The sequence below is a fragment of the Uloborus diversus genome, chromosome 8 (genome assembly GCF_026930045.1).
Source record: "Uloborus diversus isolate 005 chromosome 8, Udiv.v.3.1, whole genome shotgun sequence".
In the NCBI taxonomy this organism is placed as follows: Eukaryota; Metazoa; Arthropoda; class Arachnida; order Araneae; family Uloboridae; genus Uloborus; species Uloborus diversus.
In genome coordinates, this window is record NC_072738.1 from 47,337,916 (window position 1) to 47,356,593 (window position 18,678).

Sequence of the window (18,678 nt, forward strand, 5' to 3'; positions counted from 1 at the left end):
CACTTGGGTAGAGGGAGAACTGTTCTTTTGACCTGTTCTGAAACTTCCTAGCAAGAGTTCTTGTTTTCTCCTCCTCCTCTACAATCCTTTTCTCAGCCTCTAAAGATCCCATCTGTAAGACGGATTACGATATAAAGTGCTCTGTAGAAAAGTTTGTTGGAACGTTAAAATGTGATTATTTTTGTGTTTATTTTGGCTCTACTCTCGATATATTCGAACTGGTTTTATGCTATAAAGCATTTGAAAATTTCTGGTTTCTATTTCATCATTGTGAAACATGGGATTTGTACAGTGCTGGTGTATTTTTGCTGCAATTACCGTTCATGTTGCCAGAGGTGATACCGTTTACGAGGCGTTGGGACGCCAAAGTGATTTAAGCAAGGTATGTTCTAAAACTTTTCAAAACTTCATTTTGATGTTTAAATTTAATGTATTTCCGCATCCTATTTTCAAATTTCGAAAATGTTATGATAATACTTAGTTAAATAATAATGAAAACTTAACTGAACTCGAGCTATTCAAACAATATTGTTTTGTGATGAAAAATATATCAGCAATTGTAATTATTTCGTTTTGTAATAACTTACGCCATCATAAATACAAAGAAACACATGCGGGCTCGTCATTAGGGGGGGGGGGAGTTTGAGGGAGAAAATACGTCCCTGGAATTGAAAAACTTAATGTGTATACACATATGTGGAAGTGAATTTTGTTGTTTTTCAACAGAATATACAATAAGTATTCCGCCCCCTCCCTCCCTCCGGAAATAATGTAAAATTGGACTGGACGACAAATCATTTAAGCTGAGGCAGTGAGAAGTAAACGTGTGTAAGTGGCAAAAAGTTGCGGATTGCGATTTTGTTAGTTTATTTTTGTAATGTATTCATGTTACATTTTAATATGAGGAGCGATGTCCCATCATTCAAAACAGAGATATAGATTGTATTTTTTTTTTCAAAGCCTGCAAATTATCCTTGACATATTTTAAAGGAATGACCTTTATTTTGGAATAGTGAAATAAACTAAAACGGTAAATAGCAGAATAATGTTCTGTTCCGTTATAATAATAATAATAATTTTCTGGGAATAAAATAAAGATGACCGGGAAACATGAGATATGTACTACTATGTTTTTTAACATTTGAAGTGTTTGACATTCTGCAAAACCAAATACAATACTTTTAAAAGTCCTATTGCCCTCCCTACCCTCAGTTCTACGATGATATGCTTTTAATTAAAATTAAAAAAAAAAGGTGAAAATACATTTGACTACACTTTTGAGGAGTATATCCGCTTTTGAATGCGTGAAAAATACTATTGTAGAAACACTAAAAATTTTGTTTGATTTAGTACTTTTCTTTTTTTTCATACGATAACAACTTTATGTGATGTGAAAAATTAATTTGAAATTTAGGAAAGTTGATAAGTTTATAATTATATGTAAAGAAAACAATCAATATTGCCTCTGCAAAATGTTCATAAATATGTTTCCTGTGACTATAGTGTTTAGACATTTCATACGTATTTAAAATGCACGAAAGTGGTTTGTACTTTCGGTGTATATGTTCACAAACGTTCTAGTATTTTTAAAATATTTCTGGCGATAATTAAAACCTGTTTCCAAAGTGCTACTACAAAGTGTTTACTGAATTTTTAAAAGGTCTTTGCTGTCGATGAAGATTAACAAATCTGTCAAACAACTGTGTAACAAATCAAAATATTTGTCTGATTTTGGATATATAGATTTTTACAGATTAACAAAACATTTTTAATTACTATCACAAAGATTATTAACTAAGTGAGTCTGAAGAACTTATAGACATTAACTACGGATCTACGGATAGTGTTTCTTTACGAAACAAAATGCAAATATAATCTATAGAGATGAGTTTGATCTGATTTTCTGAATTGTTTAAGTAATAGATGTATGAATTTTACCATTTCATATTTCATGTGTTTTTGCAAATACTTTTGTTCTTACAGATCTATTTCTTTGCGAATATGTTTTTTTTTAATTCAAAGGATTGTTAAAAGTATTGTATCAGCACTGAAGGAATACTAAACTGTTAAAGAAACTTATTTATCGAAATCAGATGAAAGTATTCTCAAACTTTTATTGGTTCTTGTGATTGCGCTAATGTTTTCTGAAACATTTTAACATGTTTGGGAAAGATCAATATTGTAAATGGAGCATTATATTCAATAATAATTTTAATATTTTATTTGGTTAATATGCCTACTGTTAAAAATAATGGTTATAATAATATTAATGTTATAGAAAAACAAGAGTCGACTCCAAATATGTTGCGGCGCTTACTTAACCCCTGAAGATTTTAAAGGTCTGTTAGGCACTTTCAAGTTTTTGTTAAACGGTTTACGATTTAAAAAAGAAACTGCTTTACCGAAAATTTTATCCTTAAAAATTCATTAGATTATCTTTTGGATAAAATTTAATATGCTTTATAAGATTTTTGGAAGTTGAGGACATCTTTCTAACAGCCCTCCTCCTATTCGTATTGTACTCTAATCTGATGATATATCTGTAAGTTAGAACCGTTATTAATCCCACTCTCACATCCACTAGGAAGAAATTCCAACCTACTCCCAGAAGCGAAGTTCAGCTTGGCTAGTGGATAGTTATATATTTCCTAAAAGTGGAAAATATTTTACAAATAAAAGAATAGAGAAAAATAATGAAATTCCTATTTGAAGCAAATGCACTTAAAGCAAGTTCAAAAGGTTCCTTTTCTTACAGAATACAGAGTTCTTTTGCGTTATCAGAGGAATGATTCAATTCATCTCATAGTATAAGAAAACCGAGAGTGTCGTGACCTTGTTTGGATGAAGAATACTGAAAATGAAATTAAATAATCAAATCAAAAATGATTTTGCTAATATTTTCTAAAAGTGTCTGGCAATCAGTAAAAAGGCTAAATTTGGACACGTTTTTCAGTATACATAAATTTTAGTAAATGTTTAAACAATCTTACAGACTACCCTGAAATTTAGAAAAAAAATCTTGCAATGAACAATGTCTGCTGCTTTTCAGAAAATGTGTTGAAAAGTCTTAATGCTTTAAATGAAAGGTACACCTATACTTTTCTCCAAACATTAACGTAAGAAAAAACTACTTATCTTTTACTTACGTTGAAAAAATCTTTATCTTGTCGCGTAGTGAAAACCCCTATTTAAAATCAACAAAAAAATTTACCATTACTTGAACTCATTGTATGAGCAGACCAACACCTCGTCCAGTCGAAAAATTGTGCGCACCTGCACAGCTTATTGGCTGCGCAGGTGCGGGGAAAGAACCATTAAATTTGACAGGTTGATTTCCAGGTAAGGAGGTAACTCATACTGGAAGACGAAAAGTATTATAATAACTTCGCATTGATTGTCCCGAAGAATTACATAAACTGAACTTTGTTGTCTTAAATTACTTTCCTTTGAGTGACAGAAGAGGGGATGGGGGATGGCAGTCATTTCTATTCCAATCTTATTAAAAATATTGTTTTTATTTTGTTTGATCCGATTTATGAAACTCCCATCTAAGGAGGCTTATATATCCGTAACTAGGCCACATAATCTGAAATCAACAGCTGTAAACCACTTGTAGAACAAACCGATATCAGATGCCCGATTTTTACCTGTCCGCCCAAAATTGAATCGTGTAATCGAATAGGGAGTAAAAAAGCGGTTGTAATTACTGACGTAGTTCTCTTTTAAGTTGGAAATGCAGAAGCGGTCAATTTTGTGAATTCTTTTATACAAAAACTTCTAATCTGGAAACCACCAAAATATTGTATTTTGACACAAAAAGTATTTGACCTCATGTCCTGGTTATCGAGTTATAAAGGATTAAAGACAGCAGAAACTTTTAAAATAGCGTGAAAATTTAAGAGTTTCAATATAATAATTTCTCACCGACGATTTAACAGTCTGCAGGTAGTAGTACTTGGTACATCCATGTGCAAAGCGTGTGAAAGTTTTCTTCCATTGCTTACCAAACCTCGCTGGATTTGGTGCAACTTCTTAAAATTTCGGAAGAATTAAAAACTTTATTTCTACAACGGTGACGCGAAGGCAAATAAATTATGGCTCCAAAAAAAAAAAAAAAAAAAGTTTTACTATGCTCTTACAAATGCTAATAATTTTATTTTTTTGCGCTTTGTTCTGGCAAGTTCAATTTGAAAACTAATGTAACCCAATCGGGAAAGAATTTTGAGTAAACCACATGATTGCGAATGATTTTAAACCATTTTTTTTAGCACGCGAGGACACGTGGCTTTGTTTTTTTTTTCAAAAAATCTGATGAGCTAAAATCGGGTGTCTTCATGACACTGACTTTCTTTGTATAACTAAACACTTTTAAACAGCATTTATCTTAATAACAATTCACATCGGCTCAACTAAACTCCTGAACTTGAAACTTTTATGAAATATTCGATGGCGGTGATATTGTAAATTCTTTTAAATGAACGTCATTATCATAAATATTCAGTAGTATAGGAAAGGGGTGGTCCATGGGTCTTGAACCCATCCTTCAAATAAAAATAAACTTCCCAAAAGAAATCTAAAAAAATTATATCGTCTGTTTAAAAGATGTTTTCATCTTCTGATCAATTTTATTTTTGAACTGTATGTTCAAAATTAAAATCAAATGCTAACTGCAACAATTTACACTTTTAAGTATCTAATTCATGTATTTTTAGCCTTAACAGCCCTGTTAAGGAGTTTCTTATACGTCTATATTTCCAGTTGTATATTAAAAAATATGGATGATCAAATAATGAATCGAGTCCATTAATTAATTATAGATTTTGACTGAAATGTTGAAAACTGGTAAAAGCACCAGTTGTCGACATTTTAAAATCTCTACTGCCTGTTTTTGAAATTTCAGCTATAAGTACAAAAAAAGAAAAAAAAAAAAAAAAAAAAAAAAAACAAGAATAAAATTAAAACTTTATCTTTCTCTGATAGTATTCCGCTTTATTGTTGAAGTAATATCAATAGTTTTATTTAAAAAATCCAGCTATTATAATACCTAATTTCATTGCGTCGACTGTAGAAATACAGTGGTAGACCTCCCATTCGTATTAATCTTACGGGGTATAAGTGAAAGAATTTCGACAAAATTTAATGCGAAACTTGTGAAACATCATTATACTTATAAAGTTTATTCGTTTAGTATTTACAAAGGAATTATGCATTCTTAAAATCTAAGTAACTCGGAATTTTGACCTCAGTATCCGAATGAATAAAATAGTTGTCTAGAAGCATTAATCAAAAACAGTTCCAATACTTGAAAGAAAATACCCCTAGTGCAGTACCGGCCTCTTGAACTTTTGTGAAGGCATACAAATCTAACATGAAGAGTGACAAAAAAATTAACCAGAAGTTTGATACTTATTGAAACAATTTGAGCAAACGAAAAGAGGAAGTAATACTTCTTAATTTATTGCTTCAGAAATATTAACTGATTTCCCATCACGAGTTATTGGACAGCAAATCATTCGCGTAGCATACCATTTGTTAAAAACAAAGGTCAGCTTGGTGTTAAAAAAGTCATTTTAAAGCCTGAATTATTGACTCATCTGCTTGACTGAAATTGCAAAACCTGCTTTATAAATTCCTGCATTGAAATCAACATTAGAAGGAATATAGTTTTGAACTCTTTTCAAGCGAAAATTTAGGCCCAACATTTAAACCTTTTTTCCTTGAGAAATAATTGCCGAAACAAAATTTGTACCTACTCAACATGTTTATTTTATCTCAATACTGTAATTTACTTATTATTTGATTAGCCTTTTTACGAACGAGGCTGACTATGGGGTAATCAACCAAACACCAAGCTTACTACTATGATCGACTATTGGAAACGCAGAAGAATACCCAATGGTCAGTCAACCCCTTTAAACACACTTTGGTCAAAGAGATGTCCACTTTTCATTGAAATATTAAATTACACTCCTTAAAATTTAAAGCCTTAAATTTGTCCTTGATAAATTAATTTCGTTCTTAAGCGAAACAGGACAAAAAACAAAGATCACTTGCCATTTAAGGATGGTGTTTCCAGCTCACGGGAAAATAGATGGACAATCAAATTAGAAGCAATAGTGCACTGCTTAAAATGAAATGATTTTTTACTAATTCAGGAAAAAGTACTCACACCTTACTACTATTAATTGATAATTCGCTATAGGTAAGCTAACCTAGGCATGCGTCACATTTCATTCTGAACTAGTTTTATATACTATGTCATTGTGGCTGACTTCTGAAGACTGACATAGCACTGGTGCACTTGCCCTAGTATTTAAAGAGATAATTACAGGAGCAGACTATATTTTTTTATATCTTGATGAAATAAGAGCTTTGAAATACTAAACCAAAACTAATTAAAGGACTGATAAATGTTTCCTCGACGAATATGAACGGCGTTAACCATCTAAATGATTCAAAAGGGTGAATGGCAAATCACTGCTATCTGCCGAATTTAGGGAAAAAAATATTGTTTTGGTGAAAAATGGCTGGCTTAGCGGGTTGCTATATGGTCAATTTTCTTGAGACAAAATGGGAAGAACTACTACGGACTATGTGGTATGATATGACTCAAAGCAGAATGACTCCGTCACCTACATTTCCAAAGCAAGGTACAACATGTGAGCGTAGTTGAAAATTGAATGTACTATAACTATTTAAATATTAACAAGAAATCAGTGATGTAATTTTTAATTTCTTTAGAGTGTTCTTAATTCGAAAGATATTTAAGTAGGAAGAAGTTAAACAGGTTTTGAAGTCTACTCATGAATGTTAAAGTTCTTTTAAGTTAATTGTTCTGTTGGACTTTCTTAACTTACTTACAATTTTTATAGAAAGTTCAAATTTAAGATATTCTTAAAATTCTTCTATTCTCTATTCTTTTATAAACGTCATAACTTTAAAAAAAATCGAATTTAATTGTTCTATTGAATTTTAAATTTCAACTTGTATGTTGGCAAACGGGTAAAAAAACTAAAATTAAAAGTTGTACCAGAAGCTCAATATAATTTAAAAATCAAAACAAAATTAATGAATCTAAATATTTTACTGACTATCGACAGAAAAAAAACATTTGAAAGCTTTAAAAAATTCCCTTAACATAATTCAGTCAAAATTAAGTTTTATTTGGCGTACTTTCCTTTTATAAGCTTTTGGGAATTTTGTTAAAATTAGATATTTAAAAAGACAATTTCAGTATTGAAAAAACTAATTTATTTTGTCAAATCAGATTCAAAAATAACAAATGAGAGAAAGTTGAAATTCGTGGTCGTACAAACATTGTCAGCAATTGCTAAGGTTCAAAAAAAAAAAAAAAAAAAAAAAAAAAAAAAGTGTTATCGATTAACAAAGAAAAGGCGAGATAATGTGAACCAGTATCTTGGGAACTGTTTTAACGTTGAATGTATTTCATTTACTTATTCGGCTTTATGAACTCGGTGAAGAATATCACAACCTGACAACAGAAGTATAATAAATCGAAAAAAAAAACGCAAAACAAAAAACTATTATTTGAGGAAATCAACGCGATGTTGGTGGTTTTACGCAAAACTACTTATGAGTGATTTCGTCTCAAACACGCTTACACTTAATATGTGCATACCTTTTAAATTTTTTTTTTAAGTTGTGATACATTAGTTGACAAGGTGCCATATGTAAAATTAAAATAACGTTTCTGCTAAAAATAAATCATGAAAACAAGACAAATTCCAGTATTTCACCACGAATCAAACACGAGTTTCTGCAAACTCATTTATGCAGATACTACCCTTTACCTTCTCGTGGAAAAAGAAGCCGCGATTTGTTTCCATTGTATTTGCAACATATAACGGTTAACATCATTTTTTAAAGTATGTTCCTCAAAATTTGAAATAAGTAAGTCATTATTTAAATAAACTCGTATTCTGATAATAAAATTTCTAGAACAACGTAAGACACTATTTCTGGGATGGAAGTATCGAAGATATGTAATACATCATGTAGAAACAAAACTGGAAGATGCCATTCCGTTTTATAGTAAAAGCCATAATGTTTCATTGTCTTCTGAAAACTAAAGGTCACGATTTTTATTGCCCCCAGGAGAGAAGACTTATTGTCCCGTAATCCGGTCACGCCGATTCACTTGTCCTCCACCCCACTGGGGCAGTCGATTATCCAGTGAAAGGGTTCCCCGTCTTTTTATGGAGCAAAGAACAATACTTATTCCATGAAGTAGACATTTGGGGATACTTTTATATTTCAGAATTTATTCTTCCCATTGCTATTGGCTAGGTAGATATGAAATGTGGGTGGAGCGCATCGAAAAAATGTTTTTAGGAGGAAGCGATATTTTATTTAGATTCACCTCCTAGCGAAATTCGTTTTATCGATTTTCATTCCTCATGTCAGTGCTTGTTAAATGAGTGTGCAAGTTTCTACCGCACTGCTTTTCATCACTTGCTATCTGAAATCTATAGCAATTACGTAAGTAATTTATTACAATTCTTCCTTTCTGCCATCATTTATACTGTCGATTCTTTCTATCTGTGAAAGGGGGTGTTAATAGGTTCCTATAAATAACGAGTTAATCGATCCAAGTGTCAATGACCTGCTTACAAGAGGGAGTTTGACCATAGGTATGGGTCTAGACAAGGGGTCGCCAAACCTATGAGGCCACAGAGACGCCGTGCCGTCAGGGTCCGATCAAGATATCGGCATGTTAAACTTTTTTCGGGGGCCCCTTGTAGTCAAACCTTACAATTTTAGCCAGGACTCAAATTATTTTAGCCACTTGGAGGTCCCTAAATGCCGAGGGCCCTTGGCCACAGCCTTGTTGGTCTGTTCAGTAATCAAGCGCTATATGTTGCTTCAAATAAATACGACAAGCTACTCCTGTTTCTCCTCTAAATAAAAAATAAGCGTTTTAAATCTGAATTAGATTTTATACTCCAAATGACACGTTACTTTAACTACTATCTACTGTATCACAGTTATTGCCTTTTCGTATTATTTTTATTAATTCCAAAAAAAAAAAAAAAACAACAACTTTTTTTAGCTTCTTTCCGAGTTGCTCGTTATTCATTATAAATATAATAGACGGTTGGTGTATCAAAAGGGGAAAGCAAAATAAATGTTAGGAGGGAGGTACCCAAGCTGCACCCCTAAAGCTGACTTTTTTGGGATGCAAATGATTTTATGTCATTATTTACTGAACAATCTTCTCTAAAGCATGAAAATCCATTTTCAAAAGTCGATACAGACGGCCACAGCAGTAGACATACTCCTTCAAATTTAAAGTTACCTTTTAATTTTCTTGTAATAATAATTCGAGAAAAATATCAACACTGACTTGTGAAGTCAATTCTTACTTTAAACACAAGAATCCGTGAATACAATCATTTTTCGATCGGTTGGTTGTTCGGAGCAATGTTGAACTTAAAGAAGTGGAGGAGAAAAGCCGTGTTACTTTTAGAGGAGAGGGACAGTTGCCCAGTAGGCAACTGCTCCGTTCGAGCTGCGTATAATAAAAAGTGTTTGAAAATATACTGTCAATCTATGATGGCAAACAAGTTCGGATGACATCAAAATATCAGAATAGTATGTTAACTTAACCATCTGATTTGAGAACTGTTGAAATTTTCCGGTTGAGCTACTGGTAGCTTGCAATCAACGGTTTGGTGACTTCTGGTCTAGACTGTATATATAGAAGATGATTCAATGCTAGTTTATAGCATTATACTTAAAGAGTCTATTGTTACATATTGTAGTAAAATCAACTGGTTAGATAAATATTTCGTATATTTCACCGTGACGAATTTTGTTGTGGAGTTTATTATGGTAGAAATCTTATGGGTAAACCCTAAAACTGAACACATGCACCGATATTTTCCCCTGTGATTGAAAGCAAATGGTGGTCGTTTTAGCTAATTTAACAAAAGCATCCGTGGCACGTTATTGAGAACGTGAAGAATATGATTTTTAAGTGTGTCTAATGTTTTTGGTTTGCTGTCACCAAATCTCTTTCTTCACCTGACTCCACCGCAAAAATTTACTCAGAGTAAGGTAGGAACTTGACTTAGGTCATTGATGCGGTCTTACTTCATGTTCCACATAGTAAATTAAAATTTTTTTGTTCCTTTTGCCTTGAAGAAAAAGCGGACCTTGAAATTGATTATGAGTTCTGACTTACCAAACAGTAACCTTCGGACAGGTTTGGGACTTTGAAATTGGATCCTGCTGTTCCCAGTGAACGGACTTTCGCCAACAATTTCTCTTTATCTTGCACTAGCATGCTTTATAAAATTACAGCTTACAATCTATCTCTGTAAAATAAAATGAATCAAGTCACCAAAAAAAAAAAAAAAAAACTGATCTAATTGAAAGGTTAATTGTAGAAAAGTTACAGCTCCACCTTTATCATTGACCAGAAAATTGTATTACGGTTTAGATAATAGTTTAGTTATTGCTATGTTAAGTAAGAGTTTAATTATTACACCGTCATAAATCCAATTGATCACTCTTTTTACTTTTTATACCATCGGACTTTCCCCGAAAAACATTGAATTAAAGTTATCGAGATCAAGTCTTATTACCGCATGATGAAATTTTTAAGTAACTTTTTCTAAATTTTGATAACATATTTAACGAAATAATGACATTTTTCAAAAAATAAATAAATAAAATAAAATAAGAAATAAAAAATGAAAAAAAAATGTATATATATATATATATATATATATATATATATATATATATATATATATATATATATATATATATATATATATATATATATATATATATATATATATATATATATATATATAAAATAAATAAATGAATGAATAAATAATTTTCAAACAGATTTGTTGAATTTGATCAATTGTGCTAATCTATAACTGTGGTTTTTCAAATTTTTAGTTTAATCCATGTAAAAATAACTAAATTTCATGTTCATTGATATAGTTAAAATGTCCGGGCAGCTATACTAGTGAAAAGGATTACCATTACTTTGTTTCGTCATCTTAGATTATTTGAAGTTCATCCACACACTGTTCAATCGCTATAATTTAAGCTGCCTTCAGACAGAGAAACTATACACCCATTTCATGCATTAATTTTTAAATGCAAAAAGGACTTTTTAAAAAAATGAATAAAAATGTTATTAGTTCTTCTACTCGAAAAAATCATGTTTTTCCTTAATATGATCTTAATGAAAAAAGCCAACATTAACGGAAAAAAATGTCATTATAAAGAGTTAATCTTCAGTTTATGTTGCAGATTTGTTCAAACATTTTTGGGTAACTTTTTATTTTGATTAATGAAGAAACTCATAAGTAAAAACATGCTTTAACTGCTTACTTTATATGTTTAACAACTTCAAATTTGCATAAAAAGTCCATCAACTACGAAACGTTAAACATGCACAAAAAAAACTTAACAAATGTGTACATGCGAAGTTAGCACAAGTATGTCCATTTTTTAAAAAAATGAGACATAAGCTCCACCTTGCTAAGTTTTTCATAATTTATTCAGCGGTATAAATACTAAGACTTTGATAAGCAAATTTTCATTTTAAAAACCAATAAATGACAACACAGTAATACAATTCATCAGAAAAGAAAAACTTTCGAATTGATATATTTCTGGATACTTCTGTTTTTGTGACTTAGTGTCATTTCCCTCCTTGGCATAGAAGTACTTTCATATGAGCACTTTTATCCCTCCTAAACATTTACCTTAGAGTCACTAACATAATGCCGAAAGCATTATACTCTAATTTCAATTAAGTGGACCTCTAATGCTGGATTACGAAGAAAATCCGCCCTCCAAATTGATGCAAAGAGGTGCTTCAATTGCAACGCTTCTGCTAAAGTCTGATGAACAAAGGGAGATCCTTGACTGGTTAGATATTCGGAGTATATGTATGAGTCCAACGACTAATTACACGCGAACATTTTCTATGAGCGTTAAGAACCCCATGCAACGAAGATTTAATTTGCTCCCAAAGCGGACGATAAGGGTGGGGGGGGGGGAGGATTTTTTGACGAAATTCACAAGAGACAACAAAGGACATAGGCTAGCAATAATTTTCGTAATACTTAAAGCAAACTATGTTTGTCTCTCATACATGTAAAATCGAAATCTATTTTTATAACTTGACGTTTTTTGTAAAAAAAGTGATCTGTACTCCTCCCACCCCACTCCCAACTAAACAGTGAAACATTTTACTATCATTTAAGTTTTGATCATGCATATTGAAAATCGTGTAATATTTGTAAGCACATTGATTGCAATAATTCTCTTTTATTAATTTAGGAGCGGAGTTTCTTCAGTTCATTCAAATATAAGTGTGCATATATGAATAACATCAGACATCTGATGTAAAACGTTGGACATGTATTGGGAAATTCTGAAAAAGAAAGTTTTCTACGGTAAAAGCAAAATAGAAAATTGAGCCATTCAAATATATTCATATCATACGCGAAATATTAATGTTGCTTATATTTTTACGCATTCAATGCAGAAATAGTACAAAGCAATATATCCTACTCAGTAATGTATTGCATAAATTCTTGCGAAACATGTGTTCTAGATCTTTGCTTTCGTTTATATTCTTTTCAGAAATGCAGCAAAGATTTTTTTAAAAACCAAAACAGAAACTGCAGCGGAAGTAAATCTTTTCGAAGTAAATAAAAAATAAATGAAATGAAAAATAACTACATAAAAGAAGCAGACGATCAACTAAACTCCTTTCTCGCAGAGAATGAAATTGAATTTATTTTGAATTGTTTAACATAAGAAGTGGTTTTCCTATCCTATATTAATCGCATTGTTATTGGCAATAAATTAAACTTTCAAATATCTTCTTGGGGTTTAAAAAAAAATATCATCAGTAAAATGAATTATTAATCAAATGTTAGCACGAACTATTTGCAAATTACGAAATCAATTTTTTTTAAACTTTTTTTTTACAAATATAATTTTAAGGTGAATCTTAAAAAGGTTTTTCCGATGCAATTTACGCTATAAAAAGACAATAATATTTTTTTTTCTCTTTCAAAAACTGAAAGAAAACCTTAGAAAACCTTTCAGAAAACCTTAAATATAAATTTCTTAATAGTATGAAGTGTAACAATATTTAGGCAAAAAAGGTTTTTGCGATGATGCAGCTCAAATAATAAAATAGCATTCAAAATTCGTACCTGATTTTAAAAATTGATTTCTGTGCCTAGCGTCAGAAATTAAAAATTTCTAGATGTCTGCTCCAAAAACTTTACAACACATTCCTAATTTTAAACTTACCTCACCCGATTGCAGTTTTCCACGGTGATTTTGAAAATTATAGTCCATCCTTTCCTTTCATCAATTAGCAAGCATTCATTTTGTATCAGACATCATTACAATGTTACTTGATACTCCGTTGTAAATAATTTATTCACCACCTTAATTATGGAGAAGTCTTGTGTTTGGCTCTTTATCATAAATATTTGATTCATAACCGTAACTATTTGGCTCATTATTTATGAAATTTTTGTACTTTGGATCCCTATAACAAGTGTACTTTTCGTCACGATAGTTAATTTACTCGTCATTTTAAACACTTAATTCGTCATTGTAAAACTTTTGGTACGGTTATCATCATCGTATTTTATTCATCAAGGCAACAGGATGAATCGTTATGAAACAAAAGCTATCGCCTGATTCTTCATCTGTTAGAGCAGAGGCTTTAAACTTCTAAAGGATCCTAGATTAAATGAATGGAACCAAAGGCTGGGGGTGTGTCGCTGTAAAACTTTAACAGTAACCGAAATACATTTTTTTTTTGGTGGGAAAGTGGATACTGGAGCATGGTAATGAATATAAATTATAAAATGGGGAAAAAAGTGTGTGAAATGTTTAACGGAAAAACTATGGTTATCGGTTTGAAACAGCCTAAAACAATGTCCGGCACAAACTTTGCCATGGAGAGGCTGAAATATTTTGCGTACAAAATACACTGGAATTTTGGAAGTGCGTCATACATTTCGTAAAATGCGATATTCACTATTGAACAGCTTTTTGAACTGATATCGATTTTTGAAAAAGTAGTTTATTTGTATACCAACATAAAATATAATTCGGCAATTTGTCTCTTGAATGGTTTTCTTCTGTGGTAGAAACTGGGAGCACTGGAGGATTTAGTCTCTTGAATGGTTTTCTTCTGTGACATAAACTGGGATCCCTGGAGGATAGTTTGAAACCCCAGTGTCTCAGGGCGAACAAGTACATTTCTTACTTGTTCACCTGTTCAAATACCCTGATTTGCTATTGTAAACAATGTGAGTCATTACCTTAAATACTATTCGTTATCAATTCTTGTTAATGAGAGTAAATTCTTAACTTTACGAAGTTTTAAATATGATTCGTATAAGTTATAGTGCTGTCATTTAGTTGTCGGTATAGTTGAATTGTGGACAGTTCAAAATGTCAACTTATTACCAGTTTAAAAAGTCATATTTCTTATTTTATCTATCAAGAATGTCAGTACTTTAACTGTAATTCCTTGACTTCTTGTCGTTTAAAGTTGTGAACTTTACTTGTATCAATGAAATTTGTAAAATCGAGGATTCACGTTGTCATAGTATAAAATCTTGTAACATACTCGTCAATACAATTACTTAACTCGAAGCAAAATAATGCGCATTTCATGTGTTAACAATTAAAGTTGTAGAAAATTGTTTGTTTTAAAACCTAATGTATAAGCGCTATGTATGAAAATACTGCATTTAACTTTTTTATGCAATACCTTGACACAAGGACAGTCGAAAATGTGCATTTTAATATTTCGTCACACTGTAAAAAAAATCCGTAAAATTTACAGAAAAAAACTTTCAGCCAGGACGCCAGTTTTCTTCCGTTTATTTTACAGAAATCTTCCGTATTTTTATTATTTATTCAAGCTGATTTATTATTTTATGAAGATTAAAAAAATGAAACTATACTTTCATAAATCCATTTCAATATTTACTATACTACTACGAAGTACATGTATACAAAGGTACATTTCCAAATATGCCTCTGTAACTGATGACAAAAAAACATAATAATAAAATATTGATTAAGATGCAATAAAATGGAAGTTGCAAACGATTTAAGACTTACTCGCTTTAAATAAATATAAGATCAAAAACTCGAGCACGAGAACCAAAATCCAAACACGCGGGCGAAATTTCGAAGATTCGAAGAAAACCAAAGTATAACCGGTTACAGATTCAAAAAAACAGAGAAATCCTGTATTTTATTACGAACAGTTTTTTTTTTTGTAAAAAATACGGATAACTTCATCAAAATTTACAGTTTTTTTTCACAGTGCAGCTAAAATTTCAAAACATATCATTTTATGTAAGTCAAGTGTAGGTACTTGACTCGTTATTAATTGACCGTTTGCCATTTATAGCTTTGTACTTTTCTTGTTATAAATGAAAATTGTTAAGTCTCGTATAAAATTTGTCAACATGAAACCTTGCAGTTTAACGAATTTACTCGTTTACAGTTAAAACTGGATGCTTTATTTATCACAAAGTCAACTGCATTATTCAAAATAAAACTGCGTAATTGAAATAAATAGTCAGAAGACCAGCCTTTGAAAAATAAACAAATTAGATAACTTCCTCATTGTACATAGTTTTAGCTATTAGGAAGTACTGCAAGCAATCTAAGCAAATAGTGGTTTGAAAATGTTTTATTTTTATACCACTTACTTTTCTCTTAAAGCAATTGAAAATCATTAGCCATAGTGACGTCTCAGTACAAAACATTACGGAAGTTGAAACTGTCTCTTTTGCTTGAAAATTTTAACAAATGAGAGAAGAAATATTTTCGAAGAAATCGGAAATGTGTTAAGGACTCAGACATGCTCTCGTTTCTCAAACAAATTAATAAAAAAGTAAAGTTTTAAGTTTTTATCTCGTTTAAATAAAGCGTATGGATGCGTGCGATTGATTTTTTTATTTTGTTTTTAACATAAATTCCAGTGAATAATTAAATGAAAATAAATAAGCATTACAAAATTTGAAAGTCTTGATAAGTAGTCTTTGCAAATAGACAAACAGGATGGCAGCCCTACATTTTTTAGGGAACTTAAGCGCAATAAGTTTAAAACGTAAAAAAAAATCACTTTTATTTGAAATATTTCCCTTTTCACAGATTCTTTTGATAATCTTGTTTATTTATTAGAGAAAGCCGTCTGTAAACCAACAATGATACATCAAGTCTGCTGAGTTTTCTAGCGGAAAAAGATAATCATTGCATTTACGTTCTTGGCTCCTTTTTTTTTCAGTTGAAGTTTCAATGAAAATAGTTCAGTTTTGTATCATTAAGTTTTATTTAGTATCATATGCTTAAATTAACAAGACATAATTATTATTTTTCTGTTTGAATTCACATGAAGTAGTTTTCGTTTCAGTTATAGCTATTTTTAAATGAAATACCAAGAGCAACTTTTGTACTAGAAAATAAAGCATGTATAGAAAACAACGCATGATAAAGCAACAATTTACGCAATCTTGAAACTGAGCACAAAATTTTTTTTTCCTCAAAAGAAAAAAAAAATCCTTACCTAAAAGTTTTTTTTTTTTTATTTTACATTTTATTTTTTTTTCTCTTAGATCATTGAGTATTTGGTTACCTTAACATCTTTAATTTATATAATTACAATGGGTTCTTTTTGAATAACGGCGTCAAATTCTTTAATTTCTATCAATTTTACATAACCGAGTGGGGAAACGTTTTTTTTATTTTCGACATTGTGTGTATTTGATAGTTTGTCTTTGTATCTGTTGATGCGACTTGAGGTATCACTTTCATTTAACAACGAATTTTGTCACATAGGTATTTTGAGGTAACTGTAATTTTAGATGGCATTCAGTCTATCCTATTTTGTCCTCAGAGCTCCATGATTGACATTGACTTTATCAATCATATTTCACTGAGATGGTATTATGCTTATTAATTAACATAATCTAGTGCCTCAGCTAGGTTGACCAATATGACATCATTTGCGTTGCTTTTTACGTGATCAAAACTAGAAACCAATAATTGAGGAAGGGAAAAAAACACTTTTTTTTCCTTATTCTTCAAATCATGGATCTTTATTATATGCATGTAAAAAATGCTGTTATTTCCTAAAAGCATGAAAAAATTTTCACACTCAAACGTTCAAATTAGTTTAAGAGTATTCTCCTTATTGCAGTTAAACGCATATTGGATGCATAATCATTTAAAATATGATGTTTAAACGTGTCCCAAGTTTGATGGAGAGCTGTTTGATTTTGATTCCAAATAATGTGAGGTTTAAACAAGCGTGATAAATAAATAAATAAGATAAATAAGCAAATTTGAAATAAACAAATTGAAGGAGTAATCAGAATAAAATGTGATGATATTGTGTATTGTAGTTTAAATATAAATATTTCATAAAATAATTGCGATTAACTTTGTAATTACCAATTATTTGGGTTGGAAATAATAATTACGCAAAGCGTGATCTTTCTGAGATGCTGCGAATTGATGTAGGGAAAAGAGTTTTACAGAGGTTGCAGATTGAAACTTAACAATAACATAGGGTTCTATGGAGATATCTTTAAATACCGTTGCACCTACGCTTTTTTCTGCTTCACCCTACCTTTAGCATAAATAACAATTTTCTGATGTGCGATATTTCTGCGATGCTGCAAACTGATGTAGATAAACGAGTTTTAAAGAGGTTGCAGATAGAAACTTCAGCACTAAAATAAGCACTACTTCATCCCACCTTTTTGCCTTATAGCAGTAACTAAACGGAAACTGGATTTGGCGTCTCATTTATAATGCCGAACTTGGCGAATTGTAATAGAAATATCACAAAATAATGGTCATTCATTTCGGCACTTTCGTTTTATCACTAGCGCAGGTGGTTGACAATTTACCTTTATTGCACAAAATGAGTTATTCGCAGTTTTTGAATTTAAATACGCCACCTTGTGGTGTTTAAAGAAAATAGCTGAATAGGTGAAACATTTTCCTCGGACAAGACAGATGCCTCATCGGACAGGTATCTACGTAACATTGTACAGGTTTTGTACGTAAGTGACGTAGTATTTTACGACGAATAACTTCAATTAAACGTTAATAACAAAAATACGAAAATAAATTTATTTCAATTAAAAAGCATCCTCTTAGGTTCAACGTAGTTAATGCAATATCATTCTTCCAGTGACGCTTCTATTGTTGGAACTATTTTTTTGAAGTCATTCACCTTCAGATCTTTCGTTGAATTTCGTTTGACGTATCATCTTCCTTCAAATATTTTCTTCAGATAATATTTTATGCTTACAAAAGAGCAAAAAATTCTATTAATCCATATCTCCCGACTCAGGGTTTTCTAAAGCTAGATTTCAGCAATAGTTTGATGACAAAGAACATATTGAAAGAAAGTAACGATACAACTCTTGGTGCTCACTAAAAATAACGATCGCTGTCAACAATGGAATTACTAATGCGATAAACGAATTATATTATTATTTATTGAGTAAGATTCTATCTCGAAATCATAGAAGCTAGTATGATTTTTTTTTTAGTTTCTAAGTGTGGTCGTTCTGTGCTTGATTTTTTTTTTTAACTTTGTTTGCGTTATTCTTTTTT

The 18,678-nt window shown here is 31.0% G+C and overlaps 1 protein-coding gene across 1 annotated transcript in view; it reads left to right on the forward strand.

Moving 5' to 3' along the window:
• The first annotated feature begins 305 nt into the window (after nucleotides 1-305).
• The window catches only part of LOC129227260 (fasciclin-1-like), a 373,831-nt gene continuing 355,458 nt past the window's right edge, over nucleotides 306-18,678 (forward strand). Inside the window, exon 1 of the mRNA XM_054861777.1 lies at nucleotides 306-382. The gene's annotated coding sequence lies outside the window, so the exon portion shown is untranslated. The remainder of the gene's footprint in view (nucleotides 383-18,678) is intronic.